We start from the raw sequence: 22,756 nt of genomic DNA, 5'->3' as shown, positions 1-22,756 counted from the left end.
TATTGCCGGTGGAATGGCTCCACTTTGCCAGAGTTTAAACTGCAAAACCGTATCAACCATCTTATGTTTCCCACTGGGTCCTACATTTGCCCCTTTTTCAAACAGTGGAGCCCTGTCATGAATCCTCCTCCCCCGGCTAGGGCTGATCTTGCACAAATCCTACCCTCCTGGGTCCTCGGTCTAGGGCTGTGATGCTGAAATGACACTGTCCATGAGTTTACAGAGTTTATATCTCAGCAGGAGACAGGGTCAAATGGACAGGGCTTCACCACTCTGAGTTATGAACGTCCCGTGAGAAATAAGCATGGTTTGTTAAGCAAAAACACCAGAGGGGCCCTAGCATCAGAAAAGTACTTTTCTAGAGGATGTGAGAGTCAAAAGATTCGGAGCTGGGGGGAGGGCATGTTTCACGGAGCGATTTCCAGGAGAGGAGACAGGCTGGAGAGAGAGGGAAGGAAAAGGGGGTGAGGAGCGAGCAGGTGGAAGTGGGCTTTGAGGTCAGGGGGCACAGCTTAGCTAGGGCTGGGGTCTGGAAGGGGCTGTGAGCCATGTCACAGCATTTGTCCTCAGGTACTGAAGGATGTGAAGCCGGCAGATCGTTTCATGAAGACTGCAAAGGAGAGACATTGTCTGTGAGTCTGTTTCTGTTTTGTAAATAAGTTCATTCATGTTTTTGTTTGCTTATTTCGATTTGTGTGTGTGGTTTGTGCCGCTCACACCCCCGACCCAGTGCACTGCTGTTCAAAGGCTGTCACCCCTCGGAACAAAATGGTGATGGTCCAGGCCTCCGGATGACACTGCTGGTTATAGCCAGCACCCCCAGAGTCCCCACCTTCCTCCTCTGGCAGGACAGGCTTCATGGACAGACAACCCGTACTGCTACAAACAGCCCTGGGCTCAGAAGGGCCCCTGCCCTCTGGAACGTGCTGTGGTCAGCATCTCGAAATCCTCAGTTTTTGAATGAGGTCTCGTGTTTTCATTTTGCACTGAGCTCCCCCAAGTTATGAAGGGGCAGGGTTCCTCCTTCCAGCAATCAACAGATATAGCCTTTGGATCATTTGTTAAACCCTAGGGCAAAATGGCCCCAGGACTTCAGGAATTCTTCCAAAATCAGACACAGAATGTCACCGGCATTTCCAAAGACAGAGCTGAGAGGGTCTCTCCCTCGGCTGGCACGCAGACCCTTCTCAGGCCTGTTCCAGCCTGCCTCTCCCCAGCAGCTAAGTAACACGACCTCTGGACCGTGGCCAGAAACTGCTTCAGCTCAGTGCAAGAGGAAGAGGGCATTCTTGACTTTTGCAGAGTTAAACACTTGGAGAAACTTCAGGAGGAAAGCACTTGGTAAAAGGCAAAGCTAGCTGGCCCTTCCGCCCCGCCTGCTGCTCTGTTCATTCTCACGTCCATGATGCTCAGCAGCTTTATTCCCTTCTTGCCAGTGGTCAAAGGACACGTTTAAATTTCTTATTTCCTCTAGGGAGCCTGGACAGAGGCAGCAGGCGTCTAATACAGGAAATCATGTGGAGAGGATCTCTTCTTTAATACAGTTCCCAGATGACTTCCCCTCCCCCAGCCTCCGCCCCCACCTCCAGGCGCACTGAGCCTCCCAGCTTCTTCCTGCAGCAGAGGCCAGAAGGCACTCTCACCTCTGCTCCCTAAGGTCTGCGTGAGCCCGAGGATCTGAAGTCCGGTCTTGGGAAACCCCACCCTCCGGGGGATGGGGGATTGAATCGGAGGCCCTGAAGTCTCACCTCCCCAAAGAGGTTCTTGGGAAACTCTCCAGGACAAGGTTAAATTTCAGGAGCCTGCAAAGCCCAGAAGAGAAAGGTAGGTCCCCTGCACTCTTTTGTTTTGTCTTGTTGGCTGTGGACCACGCTGTGCTGAAGCGGCCGTGTGTGGCCCTATGGCTTTTCTAGTTTGCTGCGTGCTTTCAACCTGTGCGTCTGGTTGAGATTTACTCATTTGCAAGACCAGGAGGAAGCATAGTGAGAGAGGAGAGGACCTTCCGTTGTTTTGAATTTGCACATCTGTGGATAAAGGATGTTTAGAACCTAGAACACGAGGCTTTCCTTTGGAGGCAGATCTCATTAGAAGTTGCATTTGGGGGCTGCTGTCTAAGGGGAAACAGTTTACCACCTGCCCTTTCTTTTCAACAATGTAGACCCCTCCCTTGATTATTTTTTTATTTTACTCATTTCTGAGTCATTCCTTTTAGTTAGAGATGTTCTAGACCTGACAGAGGATTTTCTAACAGGAATCTGAATTGGTGTTTCCAATTTTGGATCCGGTGGGCTGTCTCTCGTGTTATTTTCCAGTATTTGCTATGAAACAATTGTTCTTCCTAAAGTTTCCTGAAATTAGATGCAAGGAGTGACAGTATCTATCAAGGGATGGCTGAGAAAGCCGGTTTTATTTACTCTGTGGTAATAACTTCCTGCAGGGACGCTGCTCTCCTTAGCAGGCTGTATTTTCCAGTCATTATTGGGGCTCAAGATTCTGTGTTTACTGAGACCCAGTTGTCGGGAGGGGAGTGGATCTAGGCTTATTCAAATAATATGACATGTTTCTTTGATCTTTTTTGCCTTTTATACTTTCATTGTTTCCTTTTTGTCCTTATAAGCCGCCTTTCCTCCTGGAGAAATATTTCACAGCAACTCCATAGAACACTAGTCCGTTTATACCCATTTCTTTGGAAGCTGACTATTCTTTCCTAACTTAGTTCAGATGCTCAAAATTTTTGCCACTTACGTATTTTACCCCAGCGCAATCTCCCTCTATCCCATCCTTCATACCCTGCGACTGGGCTCTTGGAAAAATGCAACTCTGGTAATGTCACTCTTCTCAGGGAAGCATTCCATTGCTCCCATTGCTTACAGCCTGCTTACCTAAAAGGCAGCTCGGGGACCAGCTATAGCAGGCATCATGAAGCAGCTTGTTAGGGAAGCAGGCCCTCCATCCCTTCCTGAGACTTACTGAATCTGCATTTTAACCAGGTCCCTGGCTGATTCCTATGCACATTTAAATCTGAGAAACCCCCACTTAAGGAGGGTAGACCAGACCTTCAAGTTCTGCTCCTTTTCATCCTGTCAGCCTCACCTCTCCCCGCCCAGACTTTCCAGCTGTACCGAATACCTTTCATTTCCCCTGGACGAGAGAGCTCTGATGCCTACCCAGGTCTATGCGTGCTGTTCTCTCTGTCCCAGATCCTTTCATTCATCTTCACCCAACTACCCGTGCAGCCTGATCGGTCCACCTTCCACCCCCCTCATCCAGTTCACCTTATACTAAGTGCCCCGCAAGTCTGCGATTTTATAGCACTCAGCAAAATGCTTCTGTCGTAGCCCTTAGCACATCCAACGATGGTTGCTAGGTTTATCTTCATCCTTGAGGAGTTACTGGTCATTGACTTCTGAATCTGTAACACTTGGACCAATGCCAGGTGCATGGCTTGTGCCTCATGCTTTTGAATTCATGAACAAATGGCTGAACAAATGAATGGATTACATTGTCTGAAGACCCCAAACCGATCACCAGATTGAGATGTGTAGTTGGAAGTTTTCCAAGGAGATGGCCAAGCTCTATAACATTTTCCCCACACTCTCCTTTAAGAGAGTTGCTAGATTCCTTTTTTTTTTCACCAAGTATTTTGAGTACCTGCCACAGACCGTACCTTCTAGAATCGATTTCTTTTTGGCTCTGTGAATAGTGTCTCCCATCAGGTGTTTCACTATCAGTGCCCTTCATTCTCCACGACTCCAAGTCAGAGACTTACTCATCTTTCAGCATAATGAACCCCTTCCGAGAACCAGGCACTGGGTAACATGCCAGGTGAGTCCTGCCTCCACGCACCTCCCCATCCACTAGCTTGCTTCTCCCTAAAAAGCGTTAAGGAAATCTGAAAGCCTTATCTCTAATAAAAGTTGGCACCTCCAAGTAAAGACATTGGGAGCTGGCAGGCCGCGTGATTTAGTAGAAAGGAACCTGGGCTGTGCGTCAGCGCCCTGACAGAGTCCAGCTCCTGCAACTCCTTTGCCAGGAGACCACTTCACATCCATTCTGTGGGTGGGGCCACAGCCATTTTCTGAACCTTGATTTTCTCAAGTGGTGAACAAGACAGGGAGCTGGCAGGAAAAGAAGCCTCTGCCTTTGTGAGTGTAGAGAGAGGATGATCTCCAGGGTTCCCCTCTGCTCACTTCTGTTGGCTCCATGATGATGTGAAGGGCAGCGCTCTGTCCTTCTCTGAGTCAAACCAGCGAAGAGGTGATCTTACAGAGGCTGTTTCATTACTGCCCACGTGCTCAGCCGTAGACATTAAGGTTATCCTTTGACACCTTCCACCCAACACAGCATGGCCATCACTTCTGGAAAGCGGTGCCCTGAAGCTTAGAGGAATCCACGTGGCCCTAGCTGCTGGCTGGAGAGCTGGTCTGAAGGAGGGCAGCCAAGGAGGGAGGCAGTGCCATCCTCAGGCAATCCCTCTGCTTTTGGAAAGCAGCCAGGAGAAGGGAGGAAAGTGGCTCCACCAAGGAGGGCAGGAAAAATCTAGAAAGCTTTCAACATACGGCAAAGAGGAGATCCCCAACCCTCACTGTGGCACGGGCTGCAAGGACTCCCTTCCTGACAACACATGGGCTTTTTCTTTTCCCACGTAAAGACTTGTGTCTTAACCAGATTTCACCTAGGAGCAGGTGCTGGGGGCCGGCCAGAGTGCCCTTTGTCCCTGATCTCTGGGCTCCCACGCGGTGCGGGGACAGCTGGGAGGACATAGATACTTTCTGTTTGTTCTCCAGACACAACCCACCAGGCTTAGGCTGCAGCAGACTCTCCAGGCACACTCAAGGAGCCTCCCTTCCCCTGTCTGAGCCCTCTGGCCTTGCTCCCCCATTGTCTGAAGCTTCCAAACGAAATGCCTTCTGGACCCTGGACCCCCTTCAAATTCCTTCTTGCTCCCATCCACCATTCCTTATGCATCATTTTGCCTCCAGACCTCCCACACAACTACCTTGTCTGCAGCCGCCTCCCAGCAGCCAATGTGTTTGCTGGTCATTTCCTAATCTTTCAAATTCACATTAACCTCTGTTATTAAGCACATGTCGTCATAGCAACAGAAAAGAGGTTCACCTGCATGGGAGATTTCTAACGACCTGCCCGAGATCTCAGGATGTATCTGAGGTCAACCTTGCCTACACCGGGTCAGCGTTTCTTCTTTAATTCTTCTTTGAATCTTTCATCTGCCACTTCTTTCAATAAGTAGTTGTATCTTCTCGAGGTCGGATTTGTTTCTGAAAAGGCGGGGTGATATTTAGCAAACAAGGTTGTAGAAAAGATGAATTAGCGAAAGTACCTACTGTGTTGCCTCCAATGGGAAAGAAGGGGGCTGGCCAAGGTGGTGAAAATGAGAAAATTGTCATTTGCAGATTAGCTGGAGGAACCAGGGGACATTTGAAGTGAGAAGTAAGTCTTGCAGCCCTGGAAGGTTGTCTTCGAATATTTAAAGATCGCTCTAAAAAGAGGTTAACAGACGATCAGCACCTGGAAATTATAGGGGAACAGGTTTTAGCTCAGTCTGTGGGAAGATTTACCCACCATCAGAATTGTCTAAAACTGGGTGAGCTGCCTTGTGGCAGGGTGAACGCCCTGTCCTGGGCAGAGTTCCAGCACCCTGGAAGACCGTGGCCCGGGTGTTCCCAACGGGATGCCCACGCTGGGTGGAGTCTGGGTGATGACCTCAAGGTCCTTCCCGCTCAAAGCTACTGAGAGTTTTGTGATATCAGGGTGCAACCCAAGCCGCCAAAAGAAAGGTCTGCAAAAACAAACAAACAAACAAACAAACAAACAAACAAACAAACACAAGGCTACAGAATGATCCAGGCTGCCTTTTGACCATCTAGCCTTACCCATCAGCTGCGTTTCTTTTTAAATGGGGTCTATGTAACAGCAATCAAGTTAAGTTGGAGTTCCAGGAAAAAGCAAAACAGAAATGAGAACAATGAGATGGGAAAAGTTCACTCCAAACCGCTCTCCTCGGGTTACTCTTTAACTAGATTGTAGGTTATTTCTTGTGCTGCAAACACATTCCTATTTGATGGAAAAGTGCCACATTTTGTGCATTTTCAGCCAAACTGGGGTCAGGCAAGAAACAGTAGGACTCAGAGCTTTGTGCCTGATCTGTGCTCGTCTACAACATGGAAACCCTAGGATGTGGGCGATGGAGTCTTCGCCATCCAGAAATCTAACATTTAAAAGTACAGAATAAATGGTCCTACCATCCTCTAAATTTTGAGCACTGTAGTGGGATATTTGACTTTTGCTGGAAGAGGAGAGCTGGCTGGAGCTGGCCGCCTGTTCTGAGTTTATCAACCATCATTTTCCACCCACTTTTCTTTCTGTGCTAAATTAGCCACGTCATTAACAGCCTCTCTGCCAGCTCAGGAGCTGGAGACTTTTCCAGAGGGAGAATTTAGCTTAGGGGGCCCTGCACACATCACTCACATCACTGCTGCATCTGCCCTGGAATTCTTTGCTAACACTGCATCCTTCGGGGTCTCAGACTGTCTGCTCTTGTAGTTTTAAACCGTCACATCTTTCTGCAGTTGCGTGAACAGCATCTCAACATGCTTTGAATTTCTTCAAGCTTGTTTTGAAATCTCATGGGAAAGAAGCTGTTGTCTTTTCCATAGAAATGGGTATCAGCAAACCCTACATTTTGTCAAATCGAAACAAAACAATGATATATTTTATTCTCCCGGTTTGCCCTAAGCTCACTTTCTTGAAAACAATTAAAAAAAAATTCCTTTGAAATGTAATCAACTATGCAGGACAAAATCACAGAAGCCCAGGCAGACCAGCACGTTTATTTTTAGATGCCCATCAGCCCACCCCGCATAGCAGAGCAACTGTCTAATGTCCAAACCTACGGTCCTGGGAATTTCCTCTAACAAGCGTGTGTTTCCGCGCATTGTTACGGTACAAAGGGCGGCGGGGGCCCTGAGTGGGAGGCTCTGGGTTACCCCGCCCACTGTGAAATCTGGAACCTGTCATTCCCGGGTCTCTGCGGTCCTCAGTGCCGGGGTCACAATGCAGGTCGCCCGGCAGCTCTGGGCACATGCAAATGAGTAGACATGTATGCTTATGTCATCTAAAAATATCCCAGAGGCCCATGATGGCATTTCAGAAATAGAGGGTCAGCTTTCTATTTGTAGCCTCACTGGAGCTGAGAAGTGAGTTCTGGTCTCCCTCAGAAGACCAGAAATGACATCCCCTGAGAAATGGGGATGTCATTCGAAGATCCTGGGTTACACTGCAATTAATAAAGGAGTTTTGAAGCACGTTATAGTATTAAAAAATAGATGCATGAACACAGAGCTCCAATACACACACACACACACACACACACACACACACACACACACACACGAGAAAAGGTATCTGACAGCTGAGTCACCTACAATTTTCCTATTATCCTTGCCTAGTTTCTGATCCCTGACTTATTTATCTACAAAACGGATGCCACAAACCTCACATCCTTTTGGGGAGAAATAAGGTGCAACATTGCAAATAAACTGACCCAAACTACACTTTTGCTTACGGTTTTGCATTTTGGCCCTAATATGCTTTGAGCTCCTTACGAGAAATTACTGTAAAAATATTTGCCGTCAAGTCTCCAGGGGGTTTTGTTGCTGTTGTTTGGGGGTTTGCTTTTTTCTTTTGGTTCTGGCTTGGTTTCTTGCCACTGCAGAGGAAGAAGCTTAATTTGTTACTTAATGGGCACACTTTACTAGGAGAGTTTTCATGCCTCTGTCAAACCTTCCTCACTCCTGGGAAGGTCACTGCATTGTTAGTCAAGGTTGCAACGCTCAGGGTTATGTCTGGGGGTCACTATGGAAGAGGAGCAGGTGGGTCTCACAGCGGTCCACACCCACCCTGTGTGGGTCTGTGATCTGCATCCCAGCAGCCCCATATGAGGATGGTGCCCCTGCGGAATCAAAGACCACAGGGGCAAGAGGACCTGCACGCAGAAGTGCCAGCCCTGAGCTGAAGCCCGGTCACTGGGCTCTGCCAGCAGGTGGACTTCCAGGTCCCCTCCGGGTCCGCAGATGCCGGAAAAGGTATTCTAGCCCTCTGGTGAAAAATGTGCGAATGTTAGTCAAATTGCTTTTAGGGATTGTTTTGTTTGTGAGTGTTTATTATCAGACACCCCTCAGGGGTTCACAGGGCAGGTTGCGAATGTCCGAAGCAGGGCCTGGGAATTTCCTTCCACAAAAGCTGTGCTTCCTCTCTTTGTTGCTCCTCAAAGGACAGATGCAGGCATTGCTCAGGATCCTTACTTAACCCTTTCTCCTGTCTGCCTCCACGTTGCAGACAAATCACCCTTCCAGACTTCCAAGCAGCAAGATTTCAGACCTGGGTTGTATGTGTTTGCGCCTGCAGCTGCACATGCAGACAGACGTGTATATATACCGTGTGTGTGTGTGTGTGTGTGTGTGTGTGTGTGTGTGTGTGTGTGTGGGGTGAGGGGGAGGTCGATGGAGAAAAAATAGGTAATCATGCATAAAACTTATTTCAAAAGCTCTCATTCAACATTATAACGTGCACCCAGTCATTGTTCAGATCCGGTGAAGTTTCTTCTTTCTTTACTGTAATACATTTTCATACTGCAAATGCAGACCCGGTTTCTGTTCCCCATCCACAGGGAAGGATCCTCCTAGAATGATGGTTGCTTTTCCCCTTTGGAGTGTGGTTACTGGCTAATGCGGGGGCACAATGAGAGGAGAGAGCTCTCCATCAACCAAGTTATTTACCAAGCATATGCCCCATACCTGAGTTCTGTTAGGAACCCAGGGAAAGCAGAAGTTCTGCTGGCAAGAAACTTTGAGCACATCTGACAAATATGTGGACACACGTGGGAGTGCAAGGAAACCAGATAACCAGGAGGTCTAAGTCCAGGAAGACCAGAGGAGGCCCCTGAGCCCTCAGGCAGCCGCGGATTCTAATTATCCGTAGACACATTTTCCCATCGTCTCTTCATCCTCAGCTCTCCGAGTACCAGCACGGCCAAGTGCACATGCGCACCCGGCACACACATACACATGTGTGCACACACACCTACACAAGCGTACACACACACCTCACTGTGCCTTCTCAGGGGAAATCATTCCCTTGGCCTCTCACCACCAACTCCACTAAAGTATCTGCTTCACCATCCATCTCTTCCTCCTGCTTTCCTGCCTCAAGGGCAGAGACGGTCCTTCCCAGCACCCAGAGCTCAGCTCTCACTCCCTCCCATCCTCCCGATGGCCGATGGCCGGTGGCTTCCTCCCCTCTGATTGGCTCTTTCCCACCCATTTAATTCTAATTAGGACCTTCTCAGCACAAAACAGGAGCAGCACTTTGCCGACCCTGTGGCTCCTCGCCCGTCTTCCTTTCCTCCTCACCGTGAAATGCGTGAAAGGATTGTGGATGTTCATGTCCTCGTGTCATCACCAACCATTCACCCAGCAAACCGCTCGGTTCTGTCTCCCCGCCTCCCCTACCCCCAGCGCACCTTAGCAAATGCTCTTGCCAAGACTGTCTGTGACCTCCAGGCTCCTAACCCCCTTCACTTCATGGTCTACAGCACCTGACTTTGTGGATTACTACCTTCTCTGCTCTTGTCCCCGCCTTCCCATCTCCTGGTTTCCCTCCTACTTCTCAGTTTGCTTTGCCGGCTCCTTTCCCTTTGCTGTTCCCTCAGCCTCCTGATGGCCATGATCTGGACCTGCTCATCTCCATCTGTGCACCTGCCTGCTGCCGCTCATCCCTCTGCCAGAGCCCTCTGTTCCCCCATCTCTGTTACGTAAACTACTGATCATCCAAAGCCTGTTTTAAATGCCACCAGATTACTTCCTTTTTACATGTCTCCCCATCCCTGTGCAGAGATGACCTCTCTTCTGGGCATCCTCACAGTCCCTCGTTGTAATGCCTTTGTCTTTGTATTCTGTCATTGTTGCCATGCACTTCTTTCCTAGGACGTACGGAGGCCGTCTTATTCATCTTTTTATTTCTAGCCCCCAGCACAGCACCTGGCATATTGCATTTTCGATAAATGTTTTAAAAGTGTCATTTACCAAGCAGACATTTTGGTGACCATATCCCTGAGCCTAAATAACATCTTTACTGTATGGAGATGGATGTATTACTAAATTTTTACTTAAATATATTTTTTGTAAGTTAAACTACACATATTTCGACAAGCAACACTATTTCATTTTTTCTCAAAATCGAAATCACACTTCCTAGCACTTCCGATTTGAGTTTTCAATCTCTGTTTTCAAGCAGAAACAAAGGACAACTTGGATTTCATGTTGAATTGAAATTTCCTATCAGGGGAAGTGTCAAAATGTGTCCGGAATGACATGGTGTTCTCGTGCACCTGCAGTGGGGTTGCCGTGGTGGAGCCAGACTAGTGTTTTGTCAAGGCTGCGACTTCACTGCGGAGCTGGCATTATGTAAACCTTCCCCAACTGCACCTGCAGATCCTTTGAAGCCACAGAGATTGATTTGCCAAGTTGTTTGGAGGAGAACCATGGGGACCCCAGGAGAATGAGCCTGGATACTGAGTCAGTACCAAATCCACCAGTCGCCCTGTCTCCGGGGAGTGCATAGGGCAGGGATGGATCTCAGAAGGCAGGGCCAGAGGCTCACCCACCTCTGGGTGGGGCAATAGTCTGCATCCTCAGTGCGGCTCTGAGGAGAAAATATGGGAACCGCCATTTATGTTGAAAAATGTCATCCCCTCACAATCTCTGTTAGGTTTTTGTAATAATTCATATATAATATTAGTACGAGAAAACTGTCAATGGCGTATAGGATAGGAGAGATACAAGCATGGTTTGTCCAAGTGTGGTCTAGAGATCGCCAGGAGGCAAGCTGATGGGGGCCCTGGTTGCCAGGCCCTACCTGGATCTATTCAATCAAACCTGGGGGTGGGGGCGGGAAGGGCAGCAGAGTCGACATTTTTCAACCAGCACCTTAGATGTTTCCTCCAAAGTCTGATGGACATTTAATTATACATAAGTAACAATATTTAGAAAACACCTGCCAGCTTACGCATAGAAAACTGTCTACATTGGTGGCTTAAGAGTCCCTTCCCTGCATCCCCCTGAGTGGGTTAATGATTGTGCCATCTGGGCTCATCTTTGCAGAGACAATCTTCCTGCTGAATTTGAACCCTTCTCTGGGCCACAAGCTTAGAAGAGAATCCTGTTCCGCTTGGCACCATCCCTCATACCACCATGGGTTTAACTTTTTGTTTGTCTTGGTAGCTTGTCTTGGAGCACAATATCATCAGTAATAGTATAGCATATAGTATAGTGTATAGTACAGTATTAGTATAATATATAATATATAGTATAGTACATAGCATATAGTATTGTGTATAGTGTATAGTAATAGTATAGTGTATAGTATAGTAACAGTATAGCATATAATATTATGTATAGTGTATAGTATAGAAATAGTATAATATATAGCATATAGTATAATACATAGCATATAGTATTGTGTATAGTGTATAGTATAGTAATATTATAGTATATAGTATACAGCCCTGTGTATACTATAGTAACAGTATAGTATATAGCATATATTGTGTATAGTGTATAGTATACTAATAGTATAGTATATAGTATAGTAACAGTATAGCATATAGTATTGTATATAGTGTATAGAATAGTAACAGTATAGCATATAGTATAGTAACAGTATAGCATATAGTATTGTATAGTATAGTAATAGTATAATACATAGTATATAGTATAGTACATAGCATATAGTACTGTGTATAGTGTATAGTATAGTATATAGTATAGTAACAGTATAGCATATAGTATTGTATATAGTGTATAGTATAGTAGTAGTATAATATATAGCATATAGTATAGTACATAGCATATAGTATTATGTATAGTGTATAGTATATAGTATAGTAACAGTATAGCATATAGTATTGTATATAGTGTATAGTATAGTAGTAGTATAATATATAGCATAAAGTATAGTACATAGCATATAGTATTGTGTATAGTGTATAGTATAGTAACAGTACAGTATATAGCATATAGTATTGTATATAGCATATAGTATATAGTATAGTAAGAGCTGGGTTTGGGAGTTTGGGGTTTGGATTCTGCCTCAAATTCTTCACTTTGTTGGACCTCCAAGCTGCACAGGTTTTAACAGAGGCATGGTGGTTGGTTAACCTTCCTAAGCCTCCCCCCCTCAAGTGGGAATAGCTCACCAGCTCACAGATAGTGAAAATTAAATGACGTCATGCCCACACGATTTTTTTTAAGTCACTCAGCACAGACATGTGACAGAGGGAGTTCTCAGCAAGAAAGAGCAATTAAAAATAACAAAAGTGTCATCAACACCAGCAACAGAGGAGCAGAGAGATTAAGTAATTTGCCCAAACTTATTCGGCTGGTAAATGGTAGAACTGGACCCTGCACCCAGGATTCTGGTGCCATGGCCCATGCTCTTAACCTTTTCTCGAACCTCTAATAACGTGCCGCCTCGAGGGTTCAACGGTAACCCACGTTGACTGAGTGCTAGCCTACACAGGGCTGGGTGCTGGGCTCAGAACGGTAGACGAACAGGACCCTGCCTTGGGCATGAGGGTGGGGACGAAGGGGATCTCAGGATGGTGGAAGAGCTCACAAATAACCTTCATCATACAGTTCAGTAAATGCCTTGACAGAGGGAAGTGAGGGCAGAAGTGTCCACCCACATAAAGGTAGTCAAAGCAGCCTTGCCTGGAATGACCTTGACCTGGGCCTTGAAAGACAATGGACACAGACAAGGGAAAACAGAGGAAGGGGGCAGTTCCAGGCAGAGGCTGGAGAGCACAGTGCTTGCAGGGCACGGAGGGGTCCAGAGAGGGGAGAGTAAGAAGAGAAGAAAGTAAAAGAGAGAAGTGAAGCTGGGTGTGGAGGCAGAAACCCTAAAGATGAAGGATTTTAGCTGAAGATAACTGTATGTCATTTTACAAGAGGAGAGACTTTCCATGAGCCAACCCAGCAGCTACGACTGATCTGCCGGTGTTTCTCTAAATGTATGCAGAGCTTCTGATTCTGCTGGCCTGCGTCTGGAGACCAGGCATCAGCATTTCCACAAAGTAGAACCATGGAGAACCACCAGGGTAAAAATAATCAGGCTCTACCTCAGTGGTTACCAAGCTTTTGTGTGCATCAGAATCACCTCTGAGCATTTTGTTTAAATGCAGATGACTGGGTCCCATCCCTGAGTTTTAGATTCTGGGGATCTACAGTGGGTTCAGGAACTTGCATTTCTAATGAGTTCTCGGGTGACACCAAGGCTGCTGATCTTTGACACTTTACAGAGCAGAGCCTCAGAGTGTGAAGCCAGGAACTTAGGCAACATTATTTAGGTGATGCTTAAGCTGAACTAAAATGTGAAAATTCCTGGGAGGAAGAATGAGTGTATCTCTTATTTCCTTTGCTGTCATGCTCCTTTGACTTTGAAATATTTCTGTAGTTTAAGAAAATCGAACGCCAATATTCCTGACATTCTGACTCATTTTGCTCTGTGAGTGATCAAAATACGGTGACTGGTAGGGCTCTTGGGAATTTAAAAAATCAACCCTTTGAAACGTTTGTTTGCAAAGCCGGAAGTCACTTGCTGCCCAGAGCAAACACTCAAGCAGAGGGTTTGCCCCTTTGGAGGGCTTTAGATCCGCGGCTTTTGAGTGAGTTTCTCTACATTTTTAGAACCGCTTGAATCTGCATCTTGATGGAATGGGCTGTGAATGTGGACGTGTGAGATCGGTGTGCTTGAGTGTGGCCAACTGGCCAAGACCAACATATATCCTAGGGTTGTTATTTCCTCCTTGGTAGATAAGACAGGAGGCGGCTGGGAAGCCCAAAGCCCTTTGACCAAGAAAGGAGGGAAAGGATGGATGGGGAAGAAAGGATCCTGGAAGCTTCGTGTTTCTCTTTGCTTCCCCAAACAAAAAAACTTCCTTTTTTTTTATGTCATGGTCACCAACTAAATTTCTTCCACCAAAGATTTCAAAGAAAAATATTCATGTGAAAAACAGCAAGTGGCAAATGAACAGCCTTTAGTTAAAGAGTGAGTTGATGAATCAGAGAGAGATTCCCAGGAGCAGAAATAATCACAAATCATTAAACAAGCAAGTCCTTGTGGGGGTTTATCATCAGCCCAGCAGCTTCAACATCTCTATATAGAGTATCGAAATGCCAACGCCATTCCAGCGTTGGGAAATCCTCATTCATCCAAAGTAGATTTAATTCCATGAACTATCTCTGATGCAAAAAAGAAGCAATGGGCTAAATAAATGCTTTAAGATTTTTCAATACTACACAGTGTTTCACCAGGGAAATTAATTAGTGGAGTTCCCCCATTCCGTATCTTTACAACAAAATTCAACCTTTACTGAAAGCCACTTTGGAGTTTTGAAACAATGAGTTCAAAGAGATGTTACTTAAAATAAGTGGAATGAACTGTGATTGTGTAAAAAGGAAATAAGCAGAAAACTACTTTCACTGAGTCCAAGAAACAATATATTTTTATTAACTTGCTCTATCCCCGTTTAATTTTCACATAGGGGTTTTAGTGGAAGTTCCCCAAACATGCTGATTTGGTTGTCTAGTTCCTCTGCGCCTGCCCCAGCTCAGGGGCAGCAGTGCCCCCACCTTTCCTGATGCCCCCCCCCCCCGACCCCGATCTCACCTGGGTTCCAACCCCAGCTTAGCCCTGCCCGTGTTCAATCCGGATACCTCGAGCTTGGCCACTCCGCTGGCCGTGTTAAAGCGGGACTCCTACGTGTAGAAAAGAATCACTAAGGGAGGAACGATGAGTCTCTTTTGCTTTGATGTCATCTGAAAAATGGGGGGAAAAGGGAAAAGTAAGCTGAATTGGGGGGAGAGGTGAGGACCCCGTGAAGCAAGCACTTTGTGGTGGAGCAGGAGGGGTGATTTGTGTGGTTTGTAGAACAGTTCTTTTCAGACAACAGTTTGCACAAGAGTCACCCAGAGAATTCGTCAATGGTGACTCTGGACGCCACCCTAAGATTCTGGCAAGAAGGTCACAGGCAGGACCCCGAAGTCCTGGTCAGTTGACCCCGCACGCTTATTCAGAACCGTTCCCACGGGAATCACTGGGGTCAAGTCTCGGTGCTGATTGGCTCCCATCAGACGCTGCCTGGTCTGGTGAGAAGACCAGAAGGCTGCAAGGTTTCAACCATGGCTTTGAGGTGCAGGGGAGGAGGACGTTTTCCTCAGCATCTTATGGCCACAGCTTGATCTGAAAATTCGACTGACAAAGACAGGTTAGCAGAAGAAATGTATAGCCATTTATTTAATATGTTTTCCATGACCCAGAAGCCTTTGTGGAGAAATGAAGACCTAAAGGAAGAGTTAAACCTGAGTGTTTCTACGGCAGGTTTGGTGAAGAGTGGAGAGTGGGGACCGCTAAGATGGGATAAAGAGACCTAGCCAAGTCTGTTTGCTCAAATTCCTCTCGGCATCCTGTCTCAGGTCCCTCTCACATGAGGGTCTTATGGTCGGCTTCAGTGCAGAACAGCAGGGGAAGACCAGAGAGAATGTCCTGTTTCTGCCATTTTCTCAAAGTCTTAATCTCCAAACACCAAGGTGCCATGTCTGAGAGAAGCATATCCTGGATTCCTGCAGCGAACAGCTCACCTCCAGTGACCTCATCCACCTCCCTTCCCTTTTTGACAGCAACCTCAGAAGTCACTCATTGCCACTGGCCGCCTAGATGCCCGACAGAACAAAACAAATACAGGAATAGAGGAGTGTGAGTGGGCAGCCAGCGGGTGGCGGGGTCCAGGGCCAGCAGGAAGGCAGGGAAAGAGAGGATGATGCTTCCAGCGCACCTGAGTGTCACCCTTCTTCCAGCAAAGAGTTTCCAGAGCAAGCATTAGAATTTGTTCTGCAGGTTTTCCACGGTTAAAAGAGTTTCCCAAATTCTTTCCCAGGCTTCCCAAACACTCAAAAGTAAACAATAAATTCGTGTTTACTCACAAACTACCTGTAGTAGAAAACATTTCTGGTGGTCCATAACTCCTGCTGTCACCTTGGAGCTAAGACGGGAACTGGTGGAGGGCACTTTGCTTGGGGAACTGGGATGCACATTTGAAGCCTGGGGCCGTGATTGGCCTGAAAGTCTCTGTTTAATACAGATACAAAAAAGTGAGGACCCCGTGGAAAACCCAGTAACATGAGATCTGAGCTAGTGAGGCTGGGGAGGGATTGGGCAAGGGCTGGAAAGGGGAATTTCAGAAACACGGGAGAAAGAGGGGAGGGATGCCACCTCCACCAACGCACATGCACACGCACATGCACACACATGATCATGTGCGCACACACGCTCATGCGCGCACACACACACGTGTGCACACACACGTGTGCACACACATGCACACATGTACGCACACATACACATTCCTTATTGCCTTTACTCTGCTTTATATCCCTACATGACATTTTTGCTCATCTGATACATAATTTATTTGTTTGTTTATTGTCTATATTACAGCAGTCAAGGTCATGCCAGGAAAGAAATGGCACTCTCAAAGGATAACTGAGAAGATGTAGGGACTTCAGTCAGCAAGGGACTAGCAGTTCCAGGAAGCCCTTGATCGCTTCCTCTAGGGCAGGAAGGGGCCAGAAGTTTGAGATGGGGTGTCAGAGGAGCCTGCCAAGGCCTGTAGATATGGGCGAGGGGGTTCCCCAGAATCTGTGGCTGAGCGGGGATCAACGCAGCCACTACCAAGCTGCAGCCGGTAAGGAGGAAGGGGGGGTAGATCCCTGACTCCCCTTTCTTCTTGTCCCCCGATCTCCCACTTTCCCAGCTGACAAGGTGCTGCAAGGCAGGGATGGGCACCCCAGGGCACAGAGCAGGGCAGAGAAGGGTAGTGACGGCCCGGGAGGCCAGCCAGCTTGTTCCTCCGGCCAGCACGAAACTCCTCGGGGACAGTTGTATTACTGCTTATCTCCAGGGTCCACATGAGTGTCTGGTGCACAGGTTTTCAACAATTATTTGGTGAAGGAATGAGTGATGTTTGACTTGGAAGAAGAGGCATTTTGAAAGACTTATACAGAGTGTATGATGCAAACCCCACACAATGGTCCTAGCATCATAGTAACTAAATTCATCCTTGCTCACGATGCTTTCATGTGCAAGGATGTTTGTTTGCTTGTTTGTTTTTGCAACAGGATGTTTTGAGGGGCAGGTACGGCAGGCATATCTGGGTGAAAAGAACGGGAAGATGTAACATCCGATTACACACATGTTATACTAATGGGTTATCCAGAAGCTCACTTCCCCCACCCCTATATGTGGCGCTCTATGAGCCACTGGACTTGATTAATAGGAATAGATGGCCCCGACCCTGTACCTCCAACAGGACAACCAGAACCGTCTGAAGATTAATGCCCCGGTGTCCACAGATGCTGGACTCACGGGAGGGTTCACCCCCGCCACCTCCACCCCAGGCAGGACAGAGGCCTCAGACGTGGGCTGCTCCACTTCCATCCTCGCTGAGCCAGGGGCTCTGGGACAGAGCTTCCTGCCTGTAACATGAGGATGAAGATGGTTCCTCCTTCCCAGAGGATGGGAGGCTCAGCTGGGTCCTGACCTGCTGCCTGGCACGGGGTAAACCCTCAGGAGTAGCCGTAAGGATTGTCCCTAATCCTGGGGGAGGCGTGGGGCGGCTGGCAGAGCTCCCCGCTCTCTGCACCAGATCCTTGATCAGGGAGAGGGAAGGTCAGGAGGGAACAGGACAGCCCATCCCCGAGTGAGCTCTCCTGCTTCCTTCCTTCAGGGTTCAGTGGAGGAGCAAAAGCTGGTTTCCCTTCTGACCCCCGGTCAGCAGCACACACACACTTTTTTTTCCCAGGTGGCCTGGGAGGGGGCTTAGAAGCATCCTGAGAAAGAAATTGTGCAGTTCCCCCCTCTGGGTCAGGGAGATGTTTCCAGAGGGAGCCAAAATGAGGAGCAGGTAGGGAACTCGGGGAAGATGAGTTTCCCTTGGAGAAGATGGGAACGGCCTCCGTGAGTCTGTGGCCCTTCTTTCGCAAGGGCTCATGCCAAAAAAAAAAAAAAAAAAAAGTGGCAAGTCCTTCCTCCACTCTCTTTGGATCTAGATCCTTAAAAAAGCTTCCCTGAGTTAAAATAGACAAGGCTAATAGAGAAGTGCCACCTCCTAGCACCAAGGTCTCCTGTGCTTGTGTGACAAGCTTACAAGAGACCCTCCAGAATCGGGGACACGAGAGTAGGTGATGGGGAGAGGTCCCCCCTGGGTGCGGGTAATAAGGCATTACTTGTCTGCAGCAAATTTAAAATCAAGACTAAAACCAACTCAAAGTCTTTTTTGTGTGTTAAAACTATCATCACATTGTGGCAATTCCAAACAAGGTCAGTGATGAAAATACTCTCCCTAAAGATCTTTTGTTGGTCTAAGTTCTAAACAGTTGCTGTCGTCACTGGCCAGTTTCAGTAGTATAATCTAAGCTCCTGATTACCGTATTTATATTACTTCTCTTTTAATAAGCAGTGTGTTCCACATAGAAGTCAATCTGGAAAACTCTGTTCTATACCGACTCCCGGCTCAGAGGGACTCTGTTACATGTATGGGTTTCAAGAGTAAGTTCTAGCGGTTTGTTTGAGGCTGCTCCAAGTGTCTCTGTCCCTTGGGGCACGAAGTGTCCCTGCATTTGGACAGTAGACTGGAAATAAGCAATATTAGCACCATGGTTGTAGAGGCAAACTGAACAAAAATTGCTTCAATTCTGTCTTTCTGTGGGACCTCATAGAGTTTTGATTTGTGTTTCAAATTTAAAACAGTGAAGGAGAGGGTTACCTGCATGGTGTACTCTCTTCACTTGGCAAATTACAGCCCCCAGCTAAATGCTTTACCGAAAATCAATACCTCAGTGAAATGATTTCTTGTTTAGTTGTTTTACATCTAAGGAATTAATCCAGAAAATAAGGTGATCACTGGAAATAATGTTCTCATAAAAGAGAGGGGAAGGCTAGTAAAGGATCTCGTCCAGATGTCAAATATACTAGTTGCTTTCACAGTCCAGAATTATGAGTGCTGACTGCTGCCTTCTTTAATCTGATTTTTACAGTGCGGAGAAGTATGTGTGTGATATAGGCGTATACATGCATGTGTGTGTGTGTGCATGTGTGTCTTCGTGGGTTTAGGGAACCAATTTTCTATCTTTAGGTCATTACATGATTTTTGGAAAATATTATGATTTCAGTCACAGAAATATACCTGTACATTGCTCCCGTTAGTAACCATAAATATCCCTGGTCAGGCATATGATGTATAAGGTAAGTTTGGCACTTAAGAAGGGACGATATGGGAGTACTTCTAATGTAGACCCACAGGTGATCCAAGTGTCAGAGGTCATTTGTAAGAGTGCCCTTATCCACAGAGGGCCCAGCAGGTTCAAACAGAGTCCTGACTAGACAAAGAAGCTGTGGTATATTTATACAAGGGAATACTACTCAGCCATAAAAAATAGTAAAATAATGCCATTTGCAGCAACATGGATGGACCTGGAGATTGGCAAACTAAATCAAGTAAGCCAGAAAGAGAAAGAAAAATACCATATGGCATCACTTACATGTTGAAACTAAAAAAAAAATGACACAAATGAACTTATTTACAAAACAGAAATAGACTCACAGACATAGAAAGCAAACTGATGGTTACCAGAAGGGAAAACGGGAGGGGTGGAGAGATAAACTGGGAGTTCAGGATTTACAAATACTAATTACTATATATAAAATAGATTAAAAAAAACAAAGTCCTACTGTATAACATAGGAAACTATATTAATATCTTGTAATAGCTTATAATGAAAGAGAATATGAAAGGAATATATATATATATGGACCACTATGCTGTACATCAGAAATTAACACATTGTAAACTGACTATACTTCAATTTAAATAGACAAACAAACAAAAAGAAACAGCCCAGGCACAAGCATATCTTAATTGTGGGAACATCCCTCTGGGTACTTAATGGCCCCACATAAAGTGAAAAATGGAACTACACTTGAGGAACTCAGGAAAGGACTAAAAATAGATGTGCTTTTCCCTCTCTTAATGTTCCAGGTCAGACGAGGCCAGCTGAAGGGGTGTGGCCCTGGAATAAGCATGTAATTGTTGACAGGTAGTTGTTTGGCATACTATGCCTCAGGTCTAAAAATAGTTTAGTGGTCCTGAGAGGCCGGCTTTGAATTAGAGAGGGTAAGGCAGTTAGGAACAGTCTCAAACTTGGAAACCTGGACTCCTCATTGTGCTGGGATAGGCCGTGGAACTGGGGACCAGGGGACCTGGACAACTTCCTTGCTGCCCGGCGACAGGGCTCCCGGTGCTGGGCAGAGGGCTGCAGCAGCCATGGTGAACACATTTCCATCAGTCTCTTAACCCATCTGTTTCTGAAACACTTGAAAAGTACCGGCTAGAACCCAGGGCAGCTGCACTTGGGTACCAATTTGATCCCCAGGCACTAGAAGGTGAGGCAGGCGCACAGCGTTGGCCATGGCAGTAGGAAACGGGACAGACTAGTGACTAACAGAGCTTCCATCTCCAAAGAGATGACTTAACCTTAGATTCAGGGAGACAGGGAATTCCACAAACCTAGAGAGAGGGTCCTCGTAGTGAACAACTAATGCTTCTCCCCAGGATGAAAACAAACAAGCTGTTCTGAACGGGAGCCAGTTTACTGAGTAATCAGTGTAGGATCTGGAAAGTCTGTGACCTTCCACTTTCTTTAAAAGTGTTTCTCTTCAGGTACAATAAAAAGGGGCATTCGTGGTCTCACAAGGTCTTGCTAAGGATGGACTATTTCGTTTCCCCGGGGCTTGGTCACAAGCTCCGTGGTTTTCCCGCCTTCCACATCTCTGCGCTTTAAAAGGCACGTTCTTCCTGCTCCCCAAAGACCTGAACTTCAGGATTGTTCATTCATTTTCATTTGTGCTTCATTCTCCAGTCTCATCCCTACTCCCCCAGCCTCCTGCTTCTCCTCGGCAAGCTTCTTACAGGCACCTTCTTGGGGCTGGATTTCAGAGCCACTGTGGTTCCCCTGAGGCACAGGCATCAGCCCATGCTTTTTAAAATTTCCTTCTCAAACCAGCCTTGTCATTGTGCCTGACATAGTATGTATTCTTCAGAGGGCATTTTTAAAAAGACTACACTGTGCCTCTGAAAAAGAGAGGGAAGTGGAAGGGGAGGGAAGTGACAGACAGGAAGCAGGAGCCGTGGGGCAGGGACTCTGGAAAGAGCTGGAAGCAATGATCACCCGGCCTCTGGACTCTAAAATTCTTTGATCCTGATTTTTCTTTTGACGTGGATGACTCTTCAGCTCCTATTTGGTGGTTTTGGTGTCATGGCTGTCCACTAATCGATGTGATAAATTTGGAGGAAATTACCTGTATGATCAAAGGCAAAAATGGGGAGCCCTTTGTTTTGGTGCCAGAGAAAGTGCTGAGGCCCCCCCAGATAGTAAAGAGCATTGGCATCTGGATGGGAGGTGCCCTTGTGGGAACGGGGCTTTTCAGGCCCACACTAGGGTCTGCCAGATGTTTGCAGATACCTCTCTTTGTCACCTGAGGTCTATGATACCTGCCCACGCAGAGCACCTGCCCTCAGGACGCACCATAAAGGAGCAGAAGTTAGAACAGGGGTGACCGCCCAGTGTGCATGGACCAAAGAACTGGTGCCCCTTCAACAAAATGCAGCTTCCTTCGAAATAGATTCCTTCCCAGACCAAGACAAGAAGGAGTGTCTGTGTCCTCAAATACCCAAATCTTCCCCCGGATACTGAGGGTGAGGGCAGCGGGGGTGGGAGAGGGAACGAAGGAGGAGGATTCAGCGACAAATGTGGTCAGTCAGTAGCTCTGACACCACGTGCATTGTGGCCACAGCACGTGGTGTCATATTTTGTGCCATGGGCATCAGTAAGCACTTCCTGCCACGTGGATGGCCCATCACCTGGAAGAGCTGAAGGTGGACTCAGAAGGCTAGGGATGGCTCCCAGGCCACTGAAGATCAACCCTCCATGAGAAAAGGTCAACAGTGATCAAGAGAGGGCTGTTGATGGCACATCTACGGAACCATGTCCTGAATCTGCCTCCATCTCCCCCAGATGCTCTCTCTCCCTCTTCCAGGAAAAGGCAGGGAAGGCAGTCTTGGCAGGAGCCCAAAATAGGATGTCACTTGGAGGGTGCTTTGGGTTTCTGAGCAAAGCTGGGACCACCACTGGAGACACAGAAAGGTGGTAGCATATGGCTGTCAGCTATCCAGTTGGTCTAAAAGATGGGAAGCTTTCAGATCTACCACAGCAAAATAAGTATGTGAAAGACATATACATCGGGTGTCATAAATCTGTCTACTGGTGGAATGGGTCCGGTAACGTGAGTACAAATAAAACCTCAGAGGCCGCAGCCGAGCACAAATCTGACCAACGCCAATTAGAGGAGACTCTGCCAAGATATACAGACAAAAGATAAGAATAAGACCATTTGTATACTATAAAACCACCCAATTATTTGTCGGTTCCTTCCTTGCATCAGGACAAGTCAGTGCTAGAGGAGAATTTTCTTGGCCTCAATATAGGAATACCAAAAGAGAGCTGACCATGGGCCAAAGGGGTCAAAAGGGTTACCAATATCTGGTTATGGGTTTAGAAAAAACCAA

The 22,756-nt window shown here is 46.9% G+C and overlaps 1 protein-coding gene across 3 annotated transcripts in view; it reads left to right on the top strand.

The window, feature by feature from the left end:
* The first annotated feature begins 1,347 nt into the window (after positions 1 to 1,347).
* ADGRF5 (adhesion G protein-coupled receptor F5) overlaps positions 1,348 to 22,756 on the top strand; it is a 93,045-nt gene continuing 71,636 nt past the window's right edge. Inside the window, exon 1 of one of the 3 annotated variants that reach the window (XM_064476565.1) lies at positions 1,348 to 1,824. The gene's annotated coding sequence lies outside the window, so the exon portion shown is untranslated. The remainder of the gene's footprint in view (positions 1,825 to 22,756) is intronic. The other 2 variants (XM_010994315.3, XM_064476566.1) reach the window with 2 other exon arrangements.

The sequence above is a fragment of the Camelus dromedarius genome, chromosome 19 (genome assembly GCF_036321535.1).
Source record: "Camelus dromedarius isolate mCamDro1 chromosome 19, mCamDro1.pat, whole genome shotgun sequence".
Taxonomy (NCBI): domain Eukaryota; kingdom Metazoa; phylum Chordata; class Mammalia; order Artiodactyla; family Camelidae; genus Camelus; species Camelus dromedarius.
Note: the sequence above shows the minus strand (reverse complement) of the source record. Positions and strands in the feature narration are given on the sequence as shown.